Source organism: Bos indicus, chromosome 12, assembly GCF_029378745.1.
Source record: "Bos indicus isolate NIAB-ARS_2022 breed Sahiwal x Tharparkar chromosome 12, NIAB-ARS_B.indTharparkar_mat_pri_1.0, whole genome shotgun sequence".
NCBI classification, from domain to species: domain Eukaryota; kingdom Metazoa; phylum Chordata; class Mammalia; order Artiodactyla; family Bovidae; genus Bos; species Bos indicus.
The window spans coordinates 30,284,418-30,310,249 of NC_091771.1; positions in this window are offsets into that span (position 1 = coordinate 30,284,418).

A 25,832-nucleotide genomic window follows, 5' to 3' on the forward strand; every position below is an offset into this window, starting at 1 on the left:
GGTTTGCTTCTTCCAGGCTTCCCTCCCTGTGGGCTTAGGTTTTGACTGTATCTTCTCTGCTAAATTAATGACCTCGCTTTCGTCTGCTTTTTTAGCTTCCCGAATATTGTTGACTTTTTTTTTTTTCCTACTTTTGTCTCCATTCCTAGTCTCTTTTTGTCCTTAGGGATCTAGACAAGGTATGCTGGTGAATGTTTCACAAGTGGCTCTTGTGGGGAGAGGGAGGCCCTGATTCGTAGTGGCCCAGTTCTGCTGTGCCAGTCCTCCTAACATGGCTATTCTGAGTGACCAAAAGGACATCACTGAACATACAGATGGGAAGGAATGCCGAGAAGCACATCATCATATAATATTTCTACCATACAGACACAAGAGACATAAAGAGTAGCTAAATAACCTCAAAAGAATATATAATTGCAAAATTACTCTGAAGTGGTAAGTTTTGAGAATTTATTACCATCATTTTTAAAATTGTAAGCTTATGTAACTTAGCTTTGAAAATAACTGTATTTAACAACTTGTTCCAAAAACTCCTAAAAATTTAACAATCAGTTCTCATAGGCCAGTATCAGCTGCCCCTGGCATACCATTGGGCTAATGTCTTTTTAATGGTTTAATTGTCATTTCAGTATATTATTGGAATACTCTTTTTCCTTTTTTTTTTTTTGGCCATAGGATCTTAGTTCTCCAACCAGGGATTGAACCTGTGCTGCCTGCAGTGAAGATGCAGAGTCTTAACCACTGGACCACCAGGGAAGTCCTAAAAAACTATTTTTCAAATGGAAATACTAATTAAAAAAGATGCGTGCACCCCAGCGTTCATAGCAGCACTATTCACAATAGCAAGGACATGGAAGTAACCTAAGTATCCATCAACAGATGACTGGATAAAAAAGATGTAGTACATATATACAGTGGGATGCTGCTCAACCATAAAAAGAGTGAAATAATGCCATTTGCAGCAACATGGATGGACCTAAAGAATATTAAACTTAGTGAAATACGTCAACTGGCTAATCTAAGAAATAATACAAATTAAAGTATTTACAAAACAGACACAGACGCAGATTTAGAAAACAAGCTAGTGGTGACCAGAGCTCAGGAGAAGGGAAGGAGGAGGGACAAATTAGGGGAATGGGGCTAACAAACTACTACGTATAAAATTGGTAAGCGACACAGTTATACTATACAGCCCAGGGAGTTACACGTATTATCTTGTAATAACCTATAATGGAATATAACATGCAAAAATTCTGAATCCCTGTGCCATACATCAGAAACACAATATTGTAAATCAACTATACTTCAATTTAAAACAAAAGGTTTTTCAATTCGCTCTTATATAGCACACAATTATCTTTCCTCATATATTGGGGAGTTTTCTCCCAGTTTTATTGAGATATAATTAGCATATAACTCATATGTTGTTAACTCAATGGTAATTCATCCAAAATTCACATTATCTAACTGTAACTCCAGCTGTGGTAAAGGAGGTCTGACACCTCGGTGTAGTGAATGATGCTTGGCCCGAAGAATGAATGGAAGAGTTAAAATGGGGAAACGGGGTGCTTCCCTGGCAGTTCAATGTTTCCGCATTCATTGGAATGCAGTTCATTGGAAGGTTCATTGGAAGTTTCCGCACTTCCAATGCATGGGCTATGGGTTCAACCCTGGTCAGGGAACAAAGATCCCGCACGATGCAGGCACGAGGCCTTACTCGAACAAGACAGCAAATGGGCCAAACTTTCCATTTTGATTTACTCTCTATTTTTAAAAAGACAGTTTAGTTTATCTGTGTTTCTTTGCAGTTGTCTGAAGTAGTGCCAACCAGCTTCTCACTCCAAACACACCTGATCATGAAGAGTCTGTATAACAGAGCTGAGTGACTTCCTGGAGCCTTTCATTAGCTAAGCTCAAAGCGTTTTACCAAAAGTGCCTCGTTAAGTCTCACCGCACCCCAGCGTGGGAGTTGAAGGGGAATATCATTATCTCCATTTTACAGAAGGGAAAAGCAGAGGCCTTAGAGCAAAGCAATGCTAGCTGACACTGGCTCACCAGCGTGCAAATCCAGTATGCTATCATTTCATGATAACAGGATCTTAGGCTAGTTCAGGGCTGTCCCTGGTGGCTCAGTGGTAAAGAATCTGCCTGCCAGTGCAGAACTTGTAGGTTCAATCCCTGGTCTGGGAAGATCCCCCGGAGAAGGAAATGACAACCCACTCCAGTATTTCTTGCCAGGGAAATCCCATTGGACAGAGGAGCCTGGTGGGCTACAGTCCATGGCGTCACAGAAGAGTCAGACACGACTTAGCAACTAAACAACAACAGCAAGGCACTAGTTGGTATTTTCTGCCTCTAGGCAGAGAAGTAAGGGTGCAGGTTTTATTCTCTGAAATAGCGAAAAGTTCTTTTAAGTCCTAAATTGTATGATTCTGGTTTTGACTTTTGCTGACCTTCTCACACCTTCCTACACATGTGATTTTGTGGTATTTTATGTACATTATTCAACATAATTCCAGTCTAGCCATAGGAATAGGGGTGAGTTGACAAGAAAGCCTCACCATTTGGGTTACAAGTAGAAGACCAGCCGCTGTGGTTTGAGCAGATTACAAAGCTTTAACAATTGCCAAAATAGACAACAGGCTTCTCAAGCATTTATTTACTATATGCCACTTACAGAATTTAGTACTTTACATGCATTATCTCATTTAAATAATTTTAATCTTCACAATAACCATCTGTGGTTAGTGTCAATTTTCTTTTTTTTTTTGGCCACTCCACATGGCATGTGGGATCTTAGTTTCCCGACCAAAGAGTGAACCCATGTTTCCTGCATTAGAAGCACAGAGTGTTAACCACTGGACCAGCAGGGAAGTCTTGGTTGGTGTTAATAGTATCCCAATTTTACACACCAGGAAAGTGAAACTTATAGAGTTTAAGGAAACACGACCAGCCTCTTGGCTCCAGTGATTGGTGTAGAGATGGACCTCTCACCCAAGAGGGTCCCAACCCAGGATATTCTGGGCTGGACCCAGCAGAAGAACCCTTCTTTCTTTGGTCACAGAGTCTCTTGACTGGGAGCCCAGTGAGGTGGACTCCCACGTCCACTACTGTGTGAGGAAAGCTGTCTGTAGGGGGAGAGAAAGAAGTCCACACACAGGAAAGCAGAGAAGAGGATGGGGAGAAAGAACTCCGAGGGAACTCAAGTCCTTACCTCTGAGTCCTGGCCTCCCTTCTCCAAGCCAGTGGGAGTTCAGGTCTGGCTCCTTGGCCCCTGGGAGACCCTGACCAGCACTGTGTTTAAACACCTGCCACCCCACTGATAAATATTATCATATTTACCAGGTTAGGAGAGCCCACCATTGGGCCACTTGGACTTCCCCCAGTCTCTCTCCAAGCTGTAAGCAGGTAAACTCTCCATACAGTACAACCCTTTTTCTACTTCTAGACACATTCTGTGTCTTGTCCATAAGATTCTTCTCTATCTCTTGTTACTAGGCTCAAGACTCCTAATGCAAATACAGTATATCGCAATCATGCAGTCAGCTTGAGTCCATATATGGGACTTTGTCTTCCAATCTCAAGAGGCAGGAGAAAAATCATGGTACTAACCATAAAGGGCTTCCCAGGTGGTGCTAGAGGTAAGGAACCTGCCTGACAAGGCAGAAGATGTAAGAGCCACTGGTTCGATCCCTTGGAGGAGGAAAAGGCAACCCACTCCAGTAGTCGTGCCTGGAGAATCCCATGGACAGAAGAGCCCGGAGGCCTACAGTTCATAGGGGTGCAAAGAGTCAGACATGACTGAAGCAACCTAGGACTCACCATACACATTATTCAATGGTGCACTAATCATACAATTACACAATGGTGCACTGGCCAGAATTACATAGTCCAGAAATTGTTTTTGATAGGGTGAGGGTTGGGGGACCATCACAGAGTCATCCACTTTTTATTTTACCAAACAGAGTTAGTAGACTTAAATTTATCCTTCTTCATCTCTTCATTCCTGCATTCACTTTTAACAAGTCTACTAAATGCTTTGCTGTAAGCCCTGAACAACCTAATAGTCAAATCACTAGATGATTGTAAAAGTCACACTGATTCTTCTTCCTAAAATTCCACTCTTCGCTCCACTTGATACCCCTGATGACCTTCCAGGATTCAGGTGAGAGTGTCAGGAGATTGTTGGTCATTCTTGTTGGGCATAATTTTAAAACCTGCATTGGAAGCCAGGAAGAGAAAAGGAGGTGAAGAAGGAGCCCTGGCAGTAGAGACTGCTCGTTCAAAGCTAGTGAGGAGCTGCGGTCCTTGTGGACTATGATGCCCTGGGGTGTGGACCTTTCAGATACCTGCAGTCCCCGCTTGCTTTAGTCTCCTGAGGCCTGAGTCAGAGCCACCGGTGAGCTCACGCCCAGATTCCTGACCTCCACCTCCTGTGAGAGATGGCACACGTCTGTTGTTTTAAGGTCCTGAGCCTGGGGGTGGTTAGTCATATAGCTAGATGGTTACTACAGGAAGGGGATGCAGTATTTATTCCCTGCTACCCTTACTGTCTCTGGGAGTCTCTCCTTCCTTCCGCAGGGAGAGAAGTCCAGGCCCCTGATTATAGGGGTGGAAGAATCCCTCTTCCTTTGTGTCCTGGTTACACCATCACTGGGGCTTCCCTGGTGGCTCAGAGAGTAAAGCGTCTGCCTGCAATGCAGGAGACCTGGGTTTGATCGCTGGGTCAGGAAGATCTCCTGGAGAAGGAAATGGCAACCCACTCCAGTACTCTTGCTTGGAAAATCCCATGGACAGAGAAGCCTGGTAGACTACAGTCCATGGGATCGCAAAGAGTCGGACACGACTGAGCGACTTCATGTTCACTTTCACTTTACACCATCACTATCCCCTGGTTGTTTGGGCGAATGGATGAGAAAGGACACACAGAGTCTACAGAATGACACAGATGGTCCCTTTTGCTCCTGTCTCAGCTGGGTGGAGTATGGGAAGCGTTTTTGTGTACTGTAGGCTTTAGAAATGGGTATAAATAAGAATAAACTTTCATTGTTCATTTCTTATTATAAAAGCAATAGTATCTGTGGTATAAAAAATAAAAAAGCAGGACTTCCCTGGTGGTCCAGTGGCTAAGGCTCTGCGCTCCCAAAGCAGGGGATCTGAGTTTGATCCCTGGTCAGGGAACTAGATCCCATGTGCCGCAGCTAAGAGTTCATGTGCTGCTACTAAGACCCGGTGCAGTCAAATAAATAAATACATATTTAAACGAATAAAAAAGAAGACCGTTAAAAACCTATCAATATGCAGATATAAATACTGTTAATAACTGAAGCATCTTATACTTCTATGTCTATATATTTTAAACAAATAGGTAAAATAATTAGTGCTAGCTTGTTTTTTCATTAAATATATTATAAGCCTGTGTTTATGTCATTAACATATTGTCATCTACAGTCATAGTTTAAAATAACTGCCTAGCACACTCCATTATACAGATGTCATAATTTTTTAAGCCAATCTTTTTGTTGGACATAAATTTGTTTCCATTTTCACTTTTCTTAGAAATGCTATAAAGATTATGTTTGTAGTTAAATATTTGTACCTCTCCTTGACTTTCCCCCTTTGGGATTAAATTATTAAAGTAGATTGGTTGACTTAAAGCATATATACATTTTTAGAGCTTTTCCCGTGTATTGCCAAATTGTCTTCCAGAGAAGTCTTCCACTTTATAGTTTATTTGTGTGTCTAATTCTTCATACCCTTGCCAGCACTGAGTAATGAGTTTTATCTTTCTGGCCTGCTATCTGACTGGGTAACACAAGGATTTCAGGAGAAGTCTAGCTTACATTCAGAAATTGGCAGCATTTCTTGAGTGTGAACAGGCTGTGCTCCAGCCCGATGCCCAGTCAAATGTGAGGGAAATGAAGCCATGAGTTGAAGTTGTGTCTCCCAGATTAACCTTAGAAGATGAAGAAGGGGGACTTCCCTGGTGGTCCAGTGGTTGGAACTCTGAGCTGCCACTGCAGGGGGTGCCAGTTAGATCCCTGGGAACTAAGATCCCACATGAGGCTAAAAATTAAAATAAAGTTGTAAAAAAAAAACAAACCAAAAAACAGATGAGGAGGGGGATGTCTGCACTGGAACTCATCCCTATGTGTTCAGGATGAAAGATAGCCAGACATAAAATACTCAAATCCTTTGGTCCGAAAATCGTACTTTTGGAAATTTAGCCTAAAGAAAAATCCCACTGAAAGGAAAAAGGATATATACTTGAAAAACGTTTATTGTAACATTACTTATGGTACGGAAACATAAGCAACTGAACAGAGGAGAAATGGTTTTAAGATTGATGTCTATTGATGAAATATCTATCATGCAGTTGTTAAGTTAGTTAAAAATAATTATGTAGAAACCTGGGAATATATTTATGATATGTTTAGTGCAAAAGAAGGATATACATTTTTAGTTTTTAAAACGTATGCTCCTTAAGTCCACGTTGGTGAACTTTAGAAGAAAGCATATAAGCTGAAAACAGTTGTGAGAGAGTGGTACCCCACGTCTACAATTGATCTTGAAAGTCATCCTTGTGCGATTACAAGGAAAAAGTAACCATTTTGAAAGAGGTGGGAAGAGGTTCGTGGAAAGAGGCGGGTGAATATGCGGGAGGGACAGTCACAGAAAGTGCTAGGTCAGCCCCGGTAAGTTACTTAGGGAGGCTCTGAGACTTTGAAGGGCGAGAGGGAGGCGCTGCAGGGAAACAGCTCGGCTGGAAGCCAGGTTCCACTTCATACCAGAAGTATGAGCCCAGACAAGTTATTTAACTTCCTGCCGTTCAGTTTACGTAGCTGTAAAAATGGATGAATAATGCCGACTCGTGCAGATGTTGGAGGAGGGGAAGGAGAGGAAGGGGAGGGGGCGGGGGCGGGGGCGGGGGCCTCTGTGCTGGAGGCAGGTCTGATCAAAAGCCACACTGCTCCTCTTCTGTATTCATCTTTTCATAATTATTGATACTACAATAGAGAGAAGGAAGTCCAGCCAAGAGAAAATATTTGCACATCTATTTCTGGCGAATGTAAACCATGAAATTCTGTCCAGGACAGAAGGGAGTGAGTGAGTGAGGACTTTTCTCAGCTGGGCGGTTACAAAGCTAACTTAGCTGTGTCTCTGCTGCCTCCCTGTTACCTGATTTATCTGGAGACCTTTATTGATGATGGTATTAGCATAAAAAGTATCACGAAACTGCCAACCTTCCACTGTATACTGCAGGTAAAACTGGGCATGAAAAGGTAATGGCCAGAAAAAAAATTCAGAAAATCTTACATAATATCTATCCCTGTGTTATTATTATTTTTTTAAATCGGTTTATTCAAAACTGATTTTATGTAACAGGGGACAAAGACTGAATGCTGCACTTGCCTGGTGTTCCAGTGGTTAAGAATCCGCCAGTGCAAGGGGACACAGGTTCGATTCCTGGTCCAAGAAGACCCCAAATGCCGCAGGGTAGCTAAGCTCATGCACTGCACTACTGAGCCTGAGGGCCTACAGCCTGTGCTTTGCAACAAGAGAAACTGTAGTACTGAGAAGCCCGCCCAACTGTAACTAGATTATAGCCCCCATTTGCAGCAATTAGAAAAAGCCTGCAGGCATCAGTGAAGACGCAGCACAACCAAAAATAAGTATAATAATGAATTAATTTAAAAAACCCAAGTGCTGGCTCTTGTTAACACAGTGGTTTGAAACCAGCCCCAGAAGAGCAAGCAGCAATGCATTTGGCTGTCTGAGATGTCAAGACTGTTTGCCAATCACTTTTGGATTCACAGTATCTCTTGCACGAGGGAAAACTCAGAGAGAGAGAGAGACCTGACTTATAGACACTCAGTAGAAAGACTCAGTGACCACCCGATGCAGAGAAATTGGGGACCAGAAAGAGGCCCATCTGTCTTCTCTTCAGGGACAAGAGAAGTGGGGGACAGTTTCTCAGCTACCCCCACCCCTTTTGTAGGGAGAAAGAAGTCAGCACCTTATTTGTACCTCATCCTTTTCGACAAATTCCTTGTCCTCCTAAGAACCCTTTTCTCTTCTTCCTCTTCAAAAATCTTTCAACAGTAACAGCAGCTCAAATAACTGGAGTTATCTTGGCATTAGAATGCAGGCTTCGTGGACCTTGTATGCAGGCGGCTGCAGTTTCAAAGGAAACTTCTTTTGCTGGGTATTCAGTGTTACACGGGGATTTGGGGAGTTAATCTTTACCGTCTCTGTTGTGGGGGGAGGGTGGGTAGGAAAGAAGAGCTGCTCTTTTTAGCCGCTCTTCCCTGTGGGTATCTGTCTCCTTTTGTACCCTGGAATTATGGAGAGGGACGAAACTTGGAGTGGTTTTGTCCATTCCCCCACCCTGAGCCCCTCGAGGCATGCTGGGCTCTTCTTAAACCTCCAAAACAGATGGTTGTTGATCAGAGTTTTAAAAATCCCAGGATAGACATTCTTCAGCCTCCCTTGTTAACTGATGTCAGTGCTTAACCTGTTTTCATCTGAATAACTTCTTTTTGAAATTACACCAACAATAGTGGAAATTTGAAAATTGCCCAAATATGTCAATAGCTCCCCACTCCATAAACCACCTGCAGCCCTGTTGCTACAACTTACATTCGCTACAGAAAGAGTTGGAGTTTAGGAGTTGTAGTTTTATAAAAATACAAGGTGGTTTGGTTTGGTTTTGTTTTTTGAGAGAAAGAGTTACAAGTACTAATCAGTCCTCTTCCTCATGGAGTCAGGGCTGCTCCATCATGGGTCCTGCCTTCAGAACCCCAGTAAGGAAGCCCTGGCCTTAAGTCACATGGGTCTTTAGCTAGGGGACACAGACTCTCTGCTGTGCTCCACTCCATCGTGGGTCGGGCGGGAAGGATGCGGCTCACCAGGTGTCTACTGGGGAACCCCCGCCCCCAGTGTCTCTTGGATTAAGGGTTGACTGAGCCCCACATCTGACCCAGATGCCTATTTTCATATAGCCTGTGAGCTGAGGTTTTTGTTTGTTTTTTGTTTTTTAACCTTTGAAGTGGTTGGAAAAAAACCCAAAAGAACACTATTTTGCGAGGTGTGACGGTTATTGTTGTTTAATTGCTCAGTCCAACCGTGTCTGACTATGTAAATGAACTAGAATTCCAATTAGCTAGAATCGTCCACTCTGTCTTCCTCATCCTGCCTTGCCTTCCTTTTCCTCTGTCTTCTCCTTTCTTCTCAGTTTTGTGTTAAACACATCGGGAGCACCCAGGCCCTCAGGCCACCCTGGAGCATCCTTGCTTACCTAGCTAGAGCTCTGGGTGGAGCAAGTTGATGATCCAGTTCATTAGTCCATAGATAACCTTCTTTTTGTCTACATGGGTTGTTTAAAAAAAAAATGTTATCCTTGTTCCTGTAGAATCTCACCCTCTTTATAAACTATTTCTTTGTTCAGACTATGCTATTTTGACTCCCGCCTGCCTTCTTACTAATGCCTCACAACTGGGTGTCATCTGCGATCTTAATTAGGAAGTTCTCAGTTACATCACTGGGGTGAAGACAGAGATGTTCAGCCCCCGCTGACACGAGTGAGATCAAGCAGGATGCTCCCCGGTGGAGGCTGAGTCATCAATCAGCCACCTCTTGGGTGATATTATTCAGCTCTTAAGACAGAAAGGAGTCTTATTTCTTTCTACCTCATTGACGAAAAGTCATTGGCAATAGAATCTAAGGTCATCTTTCAGCACAGAGATTACACCTCCTGCTTATTCCCTATCTACATGGCCGATCTATCGTCGAAGAACATTAAATTGGCCTGCTGAGATTTGATCTTCACACACTGTCGACATGAGTGCAAATTGATTGTTTGCTGATGGGGAACTCACTCTTTTTTTTTTAAATTTTTTATTTTATTTTGGGGTATAGCCGATTAACAGCGTTGTGATAGTTTCAGCTGAACAGCAAAGGGACTCAGCCATAAGTATACACATGTATCCATTCTCCCCCAGACTCCCCTCCCATGCAGGCTGCCTTATAACATTGAACAGAGTTCCGTGTACTATACAGTAGGTCCTTGTTGGTTATCCATTTCATAACACCAAAAACATTTCGTATTGGGGTATAGCCAATTAACAGTGTTGTGATAGCTTCAGGCGAACAGTGAAGGGACTTAGCCACACCTAAACATTTATCCATGCTCCCCCAGGTTATCCATTTTAAATACAGCCGTGCGTATGTGGGTGGACTCATTCTTGACACTGAAGTGGATTGTATGGTGTCCTGCATGGGTGTTGCATGGGGTGAGACCAAGGCGATCTGGGAGATCAGTCAAGGTCACATTTTTCACCTGGGCATCATGCCAGGCGCTTTATGAAGATTTGCTTATTTAATATTTGCAACAGCCCAGGGAGTTTGGTATGGCTGTTCTTGTTTTCCAGGTAAAGAAACTGAGGCGCCGAAGGTAGAGGATCTTGTGCTAGGCCACACAGCTGATTGGCAGCGTTGAACTTGAACTTTGTTGAGTCTTTCCCACTGACTCCTGGCAGTGATGAGTGTGTGCTCACCTGAACAGGACCACTCTGTGGGAAAGACTGTCTTTAAACTCCCAAGGCTTCAAACAGCGCCTGGGCACAAATGACTTCAAAGTTTATCATCTGCCTTCTAAGACCCAGCTACCATCTCCAACTGCCTCCTGGATGCTTCCAGTCACATCTCATTCTAAAAACTGCTGCTCCACATGTCAACTGAAGCAGTGATCTTCTCTGCAAAACTCAGGACCTGCCACCTCGCTGTCGTGTGCTTCTCGGTGGTACAGTATCCTTTCAACCTTCTCAAAATAGGAGTTATTTTTAAGCCCCTCCCTGTGGATTCTTTCTCTGAAATCTTCCTCACCTCCATCTCCCATTTTCTATTTCTACTTTCCTTTTTGCCTTCATCACCTAAGGCTTAGATTATTGCAACAGCTAAATACATCTTTTACCAGCTGTCACAAACTCTGTATACTCAAGTCAGTTCCTTCCTTAAAAGTTCCTTCCTTGATTGTGTTTGCATACTGAAATCACCTGGGAAGTTTTAAAAGTACTCAGCCTTGTGTCTGTTGGGGGTCTTCAACATGACAGCATCAGGGTACCAGCCAGCTCCAGCGTTGTAGGAGCCCCGGCAGGATTCTGAGACCAAGGGTGCTGTCCTAAGGTTCTGGGGATCAGACACAGTCCCCAGGAATTAAAGAGGTGTGACTCTAACCTCACTCTTGTCTCTTTGGACTGGATGAGATGAGACAGGCTTACCTGCCAATTAAAAGAGTCAGGTAGGTAAAGCTTTGCACTGTTGCAGCCCACACTTTCTCATAGTCCTTCCAAAAGGTATCTACTGTTTTCCAGTGACCCACTCAGGTGAATGGTGCCTCTGTGCGGTCTTAGACCCTCGCACAGAAGGGTCATGCTCAGACTTGCCAGTGTCACAGTTTATACATTACATGTTTTCTAACCAACGTTCACAGAATTCTCTGATGGAGAATTGTGCAAGTTGGCTGGCACATCTGATCAGTTAGTCCAGAATATAATGACTTAATGCAGTGTTTTTGTTTTTAATTTATTATTTGTTTTTGGTAGTGTCCGGTCTTAGTTGCAGCATGTGGGATATTTGCTGTGGCTCTCAGGTTCGGTAGTTTCCGTGCACAAACTTAGTTGCCCCCCGGCATGTGGGATCTTATTTCTCGGACTAGGAATCCAACCTATGTCCCCTGCATTGGAAGGCAGATTCTTAATCACTGGACCACCAGAGAAGTCCCCTTAATGCAATGTTTTAAAATCTGTGTTCCATTTAACAGTAGCACTATAAGGTGCTCCAAAGGGGGGAAAAAAAGAATTTCATGCCCAAATAATCTTAACAAATCTCTTGAGATGCACTTTAGCATATTAAAGGCTCTGAGAAGGTCTGCATTCAAAACTTTCGTTTATTACTATGTTCTCCAAACATATTTGACTGTTGTCCACTGAAAAAAATGCACAGCCTAAAAATTGAGAATTAGGTTTTATTTGGCAGACAAAACTGAAAACTTAAGCTCAGGACACAGCATCTCAGATAGCTCTGAGAAACTGCTCCAAAGAGATAAGGGAGGAGCCAATATATGTAGGAGTTTTTGCAACAAATAAGATACGCATAACAAAGAAAATGCAACAGGTAGTCTTCCTGCATTCTCCACAGCAGAGGATGGTTGATCCTTTCCTCTCCCTTCTTCCTGATTGGAAGATATGTTGTAAACTAATGGTTATACCACAAGGTGGCAGGTGATATGAAATGAAGAGGGAGTAAGAAATCTGGCTGTGAGACTCTGGCCTCCAAAACAGTGGAGAAGCCTGAGTTTAGGGAATCTGAATCTTTAATACAAAGCAGTAAGCCTATGGCACCCTCTGCTTCACAGATAGACATTATCTCAGTCTCACAAGAGTATAAGCACGCTTGCATTTTGCTTCAAAGGAAGACACTGTCTCTCCTTATCAAGGCTGGTAAATGCATAGACATCCTTCAAAAAACAGTCCAGAACAAAAGGCAGTCAGAGTCTCTGCTCAAGACATGCAGAAATTTGAGATATCCATGAAGAATTGTATCCCTCCAGAAATGTCTTTTTAAGCTTAAACTCTCAATAAATGAAGTTGGAATGAATAAAATTAAACGAATGATTTTTTACTTTTACCCCAAATTGTCTACTCAATTCTCACTTTAAAAAAAGTGTGTTGGAGAGTATTATTAATGTCTTATCATGATTGATTCCCCAGATCCGGAAAAACTTCTTAAACACCGCAGGAGTCTTGGTACACCATTGTCTCTGCTTTAATTGTCTCTAACTTTGGTATCTCAGATTCCCTCTGGCTTTTTCACACCTCTGTCTAAACGACTGCCTGCTGACATCTTCCTCACTCCCTGGGCTCAAGGCTGCCTCCTTTCTTCCTGTCCCCAACTTTTTTTTAAAACTCTTTCTGGTCCTCTTGGGTTTCACCTCATTGGGTTTTGTCAACAAGATATACAAACAGAAGACAAAACAATTTCACTTCTCAATGTGTTGGCTGTCTTCTCATAGCATGTGAAAATGAAAGTCACTCAGTTGTGTCCAACTCTTGGCAACCCCATGGAATTCTCCAGGCCAGAATACTGGAGTGGGTAGCCTTTCTCTTCTCCAGGGGTTCTTCCCAACTCAGGGATCGAACCAGGGTGTCCTGCATTGCAGGTGGATTCTTTACCAACTGAGCTATGAGGGAATAGTTGAGAGAAATCTTAAATGCTATCTCATCATACCTGCTCATTTTACAGATGCGTGGGGTTCTGTGGTCAAATGAATACAGGAAATATACTACATCCCAAAAGTTAACAGGTGTAACTATTTTGGAGAGCTGCTTGGCAGTTTTTAAGAAGTTAAATATATCTACCCTATGACCCAGTCATTCCTTTCTTAAGTATTTACCCAAGAAAAATGAAAACATATGACCACAAAAAACTTGCACAGGAATGTTTGTAACTGTCTTATTCATGACAGTCGAGACCTGGAAACAACCCGATGGATAAACAGATCATGAGATATATAAACGGATAGGGGGCACTAGTGGTAGAGAACGAGCCTGCCAGTGCAGGGGATGCAAGAGACAAGGTCTGATCCCTGGGTCAGGAAGATCCCCCGGAGAAGGAAATGGCAACCCATTCCAGTATTCTTGCCTAGAGAATCCCATGGATGGAGGAGCCTGGTGGGCTACAGTTTATAGGGTCACACAGAGTCAGATGAAGCGACTTAGCGTGCACACACACGCATCCATGTATGCACAGTGAAATACAGCTCAATCACTGCCAAAAAAAGAAAAGAAGAAAGAATGAGCCGATATACACAGTAGCTTTGATGAAAGTAAGAAATCTCACATTGAGCGAAAGAAGCCAGACCCCCCACAGAATTAAATCCATGTGGCATGATCTGATTTTTATGAAATCTAAGAAGTAGCAGAGCCAGACGATGGTGATGAGAAGTCAGACACTGGTTGCTGCTGGGAGAGAGGATGGACTGGAATGAGGAGACTTCCTGGGATGATGAAAACATCCTGTATCTTGTTTCGGATGGTGGTAGATTCATTCAACTTTTTTTTTTTCCTTCTATTTTTTGACTGTGTGGCATGTGGTATCTTAGTTCCCTACCCAGGGATTGAACTTGCACCCCCTGCAGTGGAAGCATGGCGGGTTAACCACTGCACCACCAGGGAAGTATGCATTCAACTGTTAAAACTTATCGACCTGAACGATTAAGGTCTGCGCTTTTGTTGATAATACCTCAATTAAATCTTTCAAAAAATTCAACATACTCCTATACTGTGGTACATTTCAGAGGCTTTAATCCAGCAAATACATATCTTCTTTCTTTAAGACAGAGACACAGACAGAGTATTCCTTAACCTTATTTGAAGACAGGCCGCACTTTGACGGTGCATCTGGGGAATGAAACATGCTTTAGAGGACAGATGGGTTTGCACGCTGACTTTTCGCCTCGCACCTGCTCATTGTTTCTTCTGCTTCCTTCCTTCCTCCTCAACACAGAGAGGGGCAACTCAGGCCAGTGTCCGGGGCAGGATGGTGAGTTACTTTCCATGGCCCGATTCCCCTGCCTCCCCCTGGCCAGACCGAGTCCCCTTGTTGCACCCTCGTCTTTCCAGATCACCCCTGCCCATCACCTCCTGTCAGTGGCAAGAGACAAGGTTGGACGGGGGAGCTCGGCTCCTAGTGTGTTTGCAGGACGTTGCCTCTCTCGCCACGCAGCCCATTCATTTTGTCACATCTGCGTGCTTCACCAGCTCACAGCCCACACTGATGTCAGTGCCTCTGTCTGTCACTATGCCCACTCTGGGGACACAAGACGGAGTAAAGCACCATTTCTGCCCCCCAGGGGAGAGAGTTACATAAACACGCCTTTTTTTTTTTTATGGCTTTTAACATTTTATTTTAGTTTCAGATGAACAGGGAAGGGATTCAGCCATACATATCCATGACTCTTGAGAGTCCCTTGGACTGCAAGGAGATCCAACCAGTCCATCCTAAAGGAAATCAGTTCTGAATATTCATTGGAAGGACTGATGCTGAAGCTGAAGCTCCGATACTTTGGCCACCTGATGCGAAGAACTGACTCACTGGAAAAGACCCTGATGCTGGGAAAGATGGAAGGCGGAAGGAGAAGGGGATGACAGGAGATGAGATGGTTGGATGGCATCACCGACTCAATGGACATGAGTTTGAGTAAACTCCGGGAGTTGGTGATGGACAGGGAGGCCTGGAGTGCTGCAATCCATGGGGTCGTAAAGAGTTGGACACAACTGAGTGACTGAACTGAACTAAACTGAGCTGATTCTTCCCCGAACTTTCCTCCCATGTAGGCTGCTGCATAACACTGAACAGAGTTCCCTGTGCTATATGGTAGGACATAAGCACACCTGTTTTTTTTTTTTTTTTTAAGCCAGTTAACAATGTTGTAATAGTTTCAGGTGAACAGGGAAGGGACTCAGCCATGCACATCCATGTACCCATTCTCCCCCAAACTCCCCTCTCATCCAGGCTGCCACACTGCATTGAGCAGTGTTGCCTGCGCTCTACAGTGGGTTCTTGTATACACCGTGGAACAGCAGTGTCCACACGGAGCTCAAGGCCAGCTTTTATCTTCATTCCTCCCCTGCAGATGTGCTGATTTCCTTTCTCAGATGGGTCTGCTGGAGGCGTAAATCGTAATACCAACCACTGCACACAACAGGAGGCTCATTACTGTGACTAAAAAGGTATCTGTCATAAGAGGGATGCTCTGCATGCTGGCCAGGTGCCAGAGTGGGGCAGTGCAGGAGGGACTCCAGGGCCTTCAGGGTTTTCCTGCACCTCTGTGGGTGTGGCAGCTAAGAAGCAGCCCCAGAAGCTCCAGCAATAAGGGGGTCATGTAGATCCATAAGCCCTGAAGCCCATGAGTCCAGGGGGTTTTTGTCTTGTTTGTGCGGCAGGGATGAAGGGAGCTCAATTTTGTGGTTTTCATAGAACTATCAGGCCGTCACACAAAATGACCCCAGACTTCTTGCTCCTTGTCCAGTTCAAGCACGTGATACAGTCTTCCCTTGAACTGGTAGCTAGGCAAGGTGGGGAGGGTAAATTCAGCTACTGGCTGCACTCAAGGGCAGCAGGAACAGCCTGGCATTGGCCATGGCCTTGGCCTCATTGATTGCCCTTGCAAGCAGAAGTCCAAGGGAGATGGTGGAGCCTTAGGTATGATTCAAAGCCCAGAAGGTTCTTCAGTTCACTCGCTCAGTCACGTCTGACTCTTTGCAACCCCATGAACTGCAGCACACCAGGCTTCCCTGTCCATCACCAACTCCTGGAGCTTGCTCAAACTCATGTCCATCAAGTCGGTGATGCCATCCAACCATCTCATCCTCTGTCGCCCCCTTCTCCTCCTGCCTTCAGTCTTTCCCAGCAGCAGGGTCTTTTCCAGTGAGTCAGTTCTTCGCATCAGGTGGCCAAAGTATTGGAGTTTCAGCTTCGGCATCAGTCCTTCCGATGAATATTCAGGACTGATTTCCCTTAGGAGAGGCTGGTTGGATCTCCTTGCAGTCCAAGGGAACGAAGCATTCCTAGGGAACAATGTCTCTGTTGACTTTTTTTATGTGTATTTATCTTTGGCTCCATCAGGTCTTAGTTGTGGCATATGGGGTCTTTCGCTGTGGCATTCTGGCGCCTTCCTAGCTATGGTGCCCATGTTCCAGAGCACGTGGGCTCTGTATATGCAGCACACAGGCTCTCTAGTTGTGGTGTGCAGGCTCAGTTTCCCCCTGGCACGTGGGATCTTAGTTCCCCTGTCAGGGATCGAACTAGCATCCCCTGCATTGGAAGGCAGATTCTTAACCATTGGACCACTAGGGAAATCCCTGACTTTTTTAAAAGAAATTAATATGAACCAATTCTGTCTGAAGAATCCCCATGGACAGAGGAGCCTGGCAGGGTACAGTCTATGGGGTCACAGAGTCGAACATGACTGAGTGACGACTAAGCACAGTGTTGACTTTGTGCGTGTGTGTGTAGAGTTTCATGTGTTTTCACTGCATGTAGAGTTCCTTAAAACTATCATCATAGTCAGGATACAGACAGCCTCGTCCTTCTGAAATTCTCTCCCGCTGTCCCATTTTACTCCCACTCTCATCTCACCTCTGACTCCTAGCAACCACTGAGGCGTTCTCCATCACCATAGCTTTATCTCTCTGAGAGCATCATATAAATGAAATCATTATAGTACATAACCTTCTGAGTCTGGCTTTTTTCACCCAGGGTAATTTTATCTGATGATCTTTCTTTAGCCCTTCTAGAGCAAGTCTGCTGCTGGTGAATTCTCTTATTTTTCATTCACCTGAGAAGGTTCGCATTTTACCTTCCTCCCTGAAGGATATTTTCTTACAATGTAGGATTCCACGATGACTTTTTTTTTCTTTCTGCACATAAACGCTGTTGCTCAACTACCTGCTCTCCTCCAGTTGTTTCAGATGAGAATTCCAGTTGTTCAGCTGTTTCATCATAACGTGTTGTTTCTTTCTGATTGTGATCGTGATTTTTCCCCCATTTTCAGCAGTTTGATTATGATGCATCTGGGCATGGATTTCTTGGGTTTATCTTGTTTGGGGTTTGCTGAGATTCTGGAATCTTACCGATAGGTTTTATGCCTGTTGATAAATTTGGGACATTTTTGGTCTGCATTTTTCACTTGGTTTTCTACATCATACTCTATCCTCTGAGACACAAATATCACAAATACTAGACTTTTTAGAGTTGCCAATAGAACTTGGAAGGTTTGTTCTTTTTTTTTTTTAGTCTTCATTCTCTCTCTTTTTAGTTTTTAGTTTTTTCCTGTCTTTCAAATTTTTTAATTGAAATATAGTTGATTTACAGTGTTGGGTTACTTTCAGGTGTAGAGTAAAGTGATTAAGTTATATGCATACACACACACATATTCATTGTTTCTTGTTAAGACTAGATAATTTCTACTTTGAGTTGATCAGCTTTTTCATGTTATTTATATTCTGTTTTTAAACCCATTTAGTGAATTTTACATTTTCGTGACTGTATTTTCCTTTTTAAAATATCTATTTGGTTTGCCTTGTATTTTTTATTTTTTGGCTGAAGTGTTCCAGAGTGTGTGTTTTTACTTCTTGGAGCATTTTTGTAATTGTTGTTTTAAAGTCTTTGTCAGATAACTTTCACATCTTTATCATCCTCGCACTGCCATCCGTTGATTGTATTTTCCCGTGTGAGCTGAGATTTAGCCGGTTCATATGCCAGATATTTTTGGATCATATCACAGACATTTTGAGTATTATGTTAGGAGTTACTGGGTCTTGTTGAAATCCGGTAGAGAATGTTGATTTTTTTTTAGGCAGACCATTGACACAGTTGGGCTCAGGATGCAAGTTCTGAACTGACTTCTGTGGGTTGTGGCTCCAGTGTCAGTTCTACTTTCGAAGTCTTTGCAGTGCTATCCCATTTCTCCTGAATGCCCACTGTCTCATGGTCAGGCTGAGACCTAGAGGGCAAGGAGCCTGTTAGTTCGGTTCTCTGTCTTTGCAGCTCTGTTTGTGATCGAATCCAAGCATGCCTGGCTTGGCGGTGAGCCCAGAAGTTAGATGATAACATCATGAGTTTGTTTCCCAAGTCCCCTTTCTCTGTATAATCTCCCTGGTATTTTCCAGTTTCCTGGGGTTTCCCATTTTTGGCCGTCCACACAGAAACCTGGGGTTTTCTTTTCCCTATTCTTCTGTGCAGTTCTTGTGACTTTGCCCATGTCCAGGGCTGGTTCATCAGAAAAGACCTTGATGCTGGGAAAGATTGAGGGCAAAAGGGGAAGAGGGAGGCAGAGGATGAGGTGGTTGGATGGCATCACCGACTCAATGGACGTGAGTCTGAGCAAACCCTGGGAGATAGTGAAGGACAGGGAAGCCTGGCGTGCTGCAGTCCATGGGGTCGCAAAGAGCTGGACACAACTGAGCAGCTGAACAACAATGACAAAGGCCAAACAGGTAGGGGACACAGAGAGAGGAAAAAGCATGTTCTTGGAGCCTGGAGAGGAAGAGGCCCCTTCCCCAGCATTTTCCATGCTTGTCAGAGGAGGTGATGGAGAACATGTGACCTCCAGGTGACCCATGAGCTGGATCTGGAGAGGCAGAGTCTCCTCACCCACCTCCCCTCCTGTGAATGTACATTCTGCCCATGATTCCCGCGGTGGGAGCTGTTCCCAGAACTCAGCCTTGGGAGGGGGTGTTGTTGAGGCCATCCAGATGGTATATGTGACTGGACCCAGTTAAGGGCTCTGCATAATCTTTCAAGATTCTGATGGGTGGATGCAGTGATCTGTTTGTCTTGCAGCTGCTCGAGATGAACACCTTATGTGAGTTCCCTTGCTCATGAAACCTGCCTCCTGCCAACCTGTAGGGTCTTACTTCTTACCTCCGTGTCTCCCTACCTGCCTTGTTTGGGGACCAGTTTCAGATTTCACGAAGGAAGCTCCGGAGGTTGTAAACCTATACCTCTGACACCAGGAGGCTGAACTCGAAGATTTCTCTTGGAGTGTTCTTGGTCCACACTGACACCCACTTCTGGGCTTCAGGCTTCCTTGTGTCTCTTCCAGGGAATACCAGGGTGTGGGAAGGGAATGGTGGATCTGAAGTCAGCTGATGCTGCTACGGATTGGTGTTTTCTGCTTGGTCCTCAGATCACTGCCCCACCCGCCTCCTCATTCTGTCCAGGAACTCACTGGGTGAGCCAGGATACAGAAATGGAGATCTCATCTTACCCAGATCTAGAAGCTGCTCATTGACTTTTGCTGAGCCATTTCTCCAAACTGAGGACCCTTTTCTAGTTAGAAAGGGAGAGCGGACGTATCATCATAGGAGTTTGTGATGACAGTTGTCGAGTATGTGAGCCTGTACATCTGTGTGTGTGTGAGTACTACTGAAGTGTGGATAAAAGACACTGCTGCCTATTATGCGCATCATGTAACTTCCAAAGAGAAGCCCAGACCTCATCCCAGACCAGAGTGGTGGTCACCCTCGTCTCATCCCCAGACACCGCTGATGGGAGCAGAGTCTGCCCGGCCTGTTTGGTGTGATGGTACTTTGGACAGCCGCTTGGGGGTGGCTCTCCTCCTAAGGGCCTGTGGGGTGCCTGTAATATTCCATGTGGGGAGATGTCAGCCCAGCATCTCATCCCAGGGTCCCTTTTCCATTTGTTTGTTTTTTGTTGGTTTTGTGTATGTGAAACTTTAATCTTTTAAAAAAAAATAATATTTATTTATTTAGTGCACTGGGCTTTAGTTGCGTCATGAAGTGTCTTTTGTTGTGGTACACGTGGGCTCCAGAGCCCACAGGTGTAGTTGCTCCATGGCATATGGGATCTTAGTTCCCAAGGATCAAACCCATGTCCCCCCTACACTGCAAGGCAAGACTCTCAACCTGGACCACCAGGGAAGCCCCCGACACTTTAATCTTTATTTTATGTCTTAGGCCAGGCCATCAGCTGCGTTTGAGATCTTAGTTCCCTGACCAGGGATTGAACCTGTACCCACTGCTTTGGGAATGTGGAATCTTAACCACTGGACCACCAGGGAAGGCCCTTCTCTTGCTAGGTCCCTTTTGAAACTGTCTTTTCTTCTCTTTTGCATTTACCCATTTCTTCTGCCAGCCCCTTTTATGGAGTGATGTGACGGTAGGAAGGAATGATTAGATCCAAGCAGCAGAAGAGAATGAGTGGAGTGTTTCTGTGACAAAATGAGCATCTTACATGTTGTAAGTGTTGTGATCTGGGCTGGGGCAGGCTTTTGTTGGGAAGGAAGCGGCAGTGCAGAAAACTCTTGATGGATAAAGATATAACTGTTCTCGCCAATGTCACCCAAGGGATAAACAGCTTGCCCGCCATAAAATCTCATTAGTCCTGCCAGGCGGATGAAGAAATGTAAAGATTTGTGGCCCCAGTCTAACTAAAGCCATTATCTCAAGACTGTTTCAGCAATGCGTTATGAGTCTATTTGAAGATTTCAATTTACCTGTAGTTGGGTTTGCTTTCTTTTCTTCCACTGGAAGAAAACATACAGCCTGTTTTATTGTTTTGGATTCATTTTTTTCAGAGAAATGAAACTATCATAGCCCTCCCTCCAAAAATAGTGAAAACACTACCAGTTACCTGTCTTGCCCCCACTCCCTGCCTGGCCCATCCACACACAATCATAGAAGAGATTTCTGTTGGGGCAGTAAGGTCAGGGGCCACCTGGTGGGTGCACAATTGAAGAATATGATTGACGAAGTCGTAAATTCCTTTGTGCTTGAAAAACATGCTGAGAATCCAAGGAAAACTCAGTTTCTCTCTGAAGAAGAGACATTACTATGAATATGGGCACTATTTTCCTTTATATATATTCATTGAGGGAATTATATACATTAATTATTGCCTGGAGAATCCCATGGACAGAGGAGCCTGGAAGGCTGCAGTCCATGGGGTCGCTAAGAGTCGGACATGACTGAGCAAGGTCACTTTCACTTTTCACTTTCCTGCATTGGAGAAGGAAATGGCAACCCACTCCAATGTTCTTGCCTGGAGAATCCCAGGGACGGGGGAGCCTGGTGGGCTGCCAGCTATGAGGTTGCACAGAGTCGGACACGACTGAAGCGACTTAGCAGCAGCAGCAGCATATTATATATTATTAATAATTATATTAATTATATTAATGTATATATTTCTCTCAATGAAAGCTAAGTGCCTCTGAATGAGGGACACACAAAGAACATGCTAAGATCCTTGTTCCCTCTAAGTTTTTTTTATCTCCTTGTGAAGATGAGACATACTGGAATGGGTTACCATTCCCTTCTCCAGGGGATCTTCCCGACCCAGGGATCAAACCCGGGTCTCCTACCTTGCAGGCAGATTCTTTACTGTATGAACCACCCGGGAAGCTTTTGTTTCTAAAAGAGCTTCTCAAATTCCTTTTGTTTTCCTTGCTCCACTGTCGCTTGGCTCCATCAGAGTGTCACTTATTACAGCTGTCTTGGACTCTAGCATTTTCCTCTGAAACAATCTCCAGTTCAATCTGATCACATTGCTGCTTTATTCAGAATCCCTTCTCGGGTCTCCATCACGACCAGAGCGAGATCTGAAGTCCTGAGCACGTTATTCTAGCCCTTGAGTCAGCACAACTTCCTCTCTAGTGCTGTCTTCTACTGGACCGGGAATACTGGTTGCTCTTGGAGGAGGCCCGCCATTGTCCCAGCTCCTGACTTTGTTCTTCCTGTTCTTCTGTTTGCAATTCTTCTCTTCTGTTTTCTTCCAGGTAAAATCAGTTTTGTCCTTCCATACTCAGGTCAAGTGTTATCTCTTCTGTGTGATCTTTCAGTGGTTAAAGCTCCCATTCCTTTGCTCCTGTAGGGCTTTGTTTAGATAGCATTCATTCATTCATTGAATCTATTCATTCAACAACACTTTGTTACTGGGCAATAAGTCCACTGCTGAGGATGCATAAAAGAGACATCCTTCCATCCTCAAAGGACTTAGTCCGATGAAGAGATGAATTTGAGTATAAAGATATGCAATGAGGGGGCTTCCTAAGTAGCACTAGAGGTAAGAACCCACCTACCAATGCTGGAGACATAAGAGATGCAGGTTCGTTGCTCACGTTGGGAAGATCCCCTGGAGGAGGGCATGGCAACCCACTCCAGTATTCTTGCCTGGAGAATCCCATGGACAGGGGAGCCTGGTGGGCTACAGTCCATAGGGTTGCACGAAGTTGGACATGACTGAAGAGACTTAGCACGCATATATGCATGACAGAGATACAATGGCTGTAGTGAACTTGTGTGTGTGCCTGCGTCGCTGTGTGAGGGGTCCAGGAGAAGAGGTCCTTAAGTCTGCTTGAGCGATTCTGGAAGAGCTTCCAGAGGACAGAGTATCTGAGCTCAGGCTTAATGGATGGGCAGGGTCTGTCTGGTAGACTAGTGGCAGGCTGGAATTTCTGGCAGAAGAAAGGCTAGAAGCAAAGGCAGGAAGCTGTGGCCCGGCAGGGCACCTTGGAGAAAGAGGGTTGGTATGAATGGGATGCAGACTGTGAGAGGCGGCTGTGGGTTTTGGTGGCACCTGGGCTGCTTGTGAGGCAGAGTGCAGGACAAGGACAGATGCCAAAGCATTGAGAGGGACGTCAGAGACTGTTCTGTGATTAGATTCCAGGGGCTGAGCCTTTCAGGAAGATGTATGCTTTTACACATTTAGATAAGAATGCCAGTTGATAGTAACATCTGTTGAAGCCACACTTAAAAAAATTTTTTTTTTAAATTTATTTGGCTGCATCAGGTCTTAGTTGTAGCACTCAGGATCTTTAGTTTCGACATGTGGGATCTAGCACCCTGACCAGGGGTCAAAGCTTGGCCCCCTGCCTTGGGAGTGCTGAGTCTCAGCCTCCAGACCACCAGGGAAGTCCCAGAACCATGTTTAAGCTAAAGGGTACTTACTCTCACTCCCCCAAGCGATCACAGTGTTACTGAAAGAGTAAGAGTTTGTTTCTCAGAGCTTGGAACAGTATGTGAAATAAACTGCTGCTGCTACTGCTAAGTCGTGTCCGACCCTGTGTGACCCCATAGACGGCAGCCCACCAGGCTCCCCTGTCCCTGGGATTCTCAAGGCAAGAACACTGGAGTGGGTTGCCATTTCCTTCTCCAATGCATAAGAGTGAAAAGTGAAAGTGAAGTCACTCAGTCGTGTCCAACTCTCAGCGGCCCCATGGACTGTAGCCCACCAGACTCCTCCATCCATGGGATTTTCCAGGCAAGAGTACTGGAGTGGGGTGCCATTGCCTTCTCCGGTGAAATAAACTAGGCATCCCCTTCTCTTTCCCTCTTCCCTTCCGTTCCTGGAAACTGTCAGGAGATAGCACTTAAGATATATAAGTTCTATTAAAAATTTGACTGGAAATAGTTCTAAAATTTAGAGACTTCCCTGGCAATCCAGTGGTTAAGACTTCTCTAACGCGGGGGTGGCAGGATTGATCCCTGGTCGGGAAGTTAAGATCCCACTTGCCTCCAGGCCCCAAATCTAAAACATAAAACAAAAGCAATATTGTAACAAATTTAATAAAGACTCTAAAAAAGATCCACATAGAAAAAAATTCTTTAAATTTTTAAAATAGAGGATGATTCTGAGAAACACTGGACTGGAAGAAACACAAGCTGGAATCAAGATTGCCGGGAGAAATATCAATAACCTCAGATATGCAGATGACACCACCCTTATGGCAGAAAGTGAAGAGGAACTCAAAAGCCTCTTGATGAAAGTGAAAGTGGAGAGTGAAAAAGTTGGCTTAAAGCTCAACATTCAGAAAACGAAGATCATGGCATCCGGTCCCACCACTTCATGGGAAATAGATGGGGAAACAGTGGAAACAGTGTCAGACTTTATTTTTCTGGGCTCCAAAATCACTACAAATGGTGACTGCAGCCATGAAATTAAAAGACATTTACTCCTTGGAAGGAAAGTTATGACCAATCTAGATAGCATATTCAAAAGCAGAGACATTACTTTGCCAACAAAGGTTCATCTAATCAAGGCTATGGTTTTTCCAGTGGTCATGTATGGATGTGAGAGTTGGACTGTGAAGAAGGCTGAGCGCCAAAGAATTGATGCTTTTGAACTGTGGTGTTGGAGAAGACTCTTGAGAGTCCCTTGGACTGCAAGGAGATCCAACCAGTCCATTCTGAAGGAGATCAGCCCTGGGATTTCTTTGGAAGGAATGATACTAAAGCAGAGACTCCAGTACTTTGGCCACCTCATGCGAAGAGTTAACTCATTGGAAAAGACTCGAATGCCGGGAGGGATTGGGGGCAGGAGGAGAAGGGGATGACAGAGGATGAGATGGCTGAATGGCATCACTGACTCGATGGACGTGGTCTGGGTGAACTCCGGGAGTTGGTGATGGACAGGGAGGCCTGGCGTGCTGCGATTCATGGGGTCGCAAAGAGTTAGACATGACTGAGCGACTGAACTGAACTGAACTGATGTTTTATATAACTAAATTTATTTTATTTTTGGACACATGGCTCTTCATAATGTTTCTGCTTCCTGCCTGCTGCATGGATGGTCACACACACACACACACAGCTTCACTGGATTTGGAGCCCCCTTCTACTGTTTGTGGGGGCTTTCCTGGTGGCTCAGCCAGTAAAGAATCCGCCTGCAATGCGGGAAACCTAGGTTTGATCCCTGGGTTGGGAATATCTGCTGAAGAAGGGAAAGGCTACCCACTCCAATATTCTTGGCTGGAGAATCCCCATGGACATAGGAGCCTGGCGGTCTGCAGTCCATGGGGTCGAAAAGAGTCAGACATGACTAAGCACAGCACAGCACAGCCACTGATTGACAAGGTGTTCGCTGGGGCTTGAGCATTTGCATTTTTCCATCGTTTTCAACACAAGCCCCCAGGGATGCTGACACTGCTCATCCGGAGACCACTCTCTGAGTAGCACTGCTCTGCATGCTACTATCTCCATCATCAAATTCAGCACAGAAAACACTAATCTGAACATGACTTGCTGAGTTGAAAGGCATTTTAAGAGGCTATCTAGACTCATCATCACTTTACTATCCGAGGCATGACAGGGTGTACTCCAGTGCACTGCTCAATAAGCACAGGTGACTGAAACCCCAGGTCCTGATACTCACGGGAATAAAAGTTGATTGTTCCATTTTGTTAATCTTGGATTAAAAAAAAAATGATCCCGTGATACAATATGAGATATATTATCATACATGAAACAAACGAC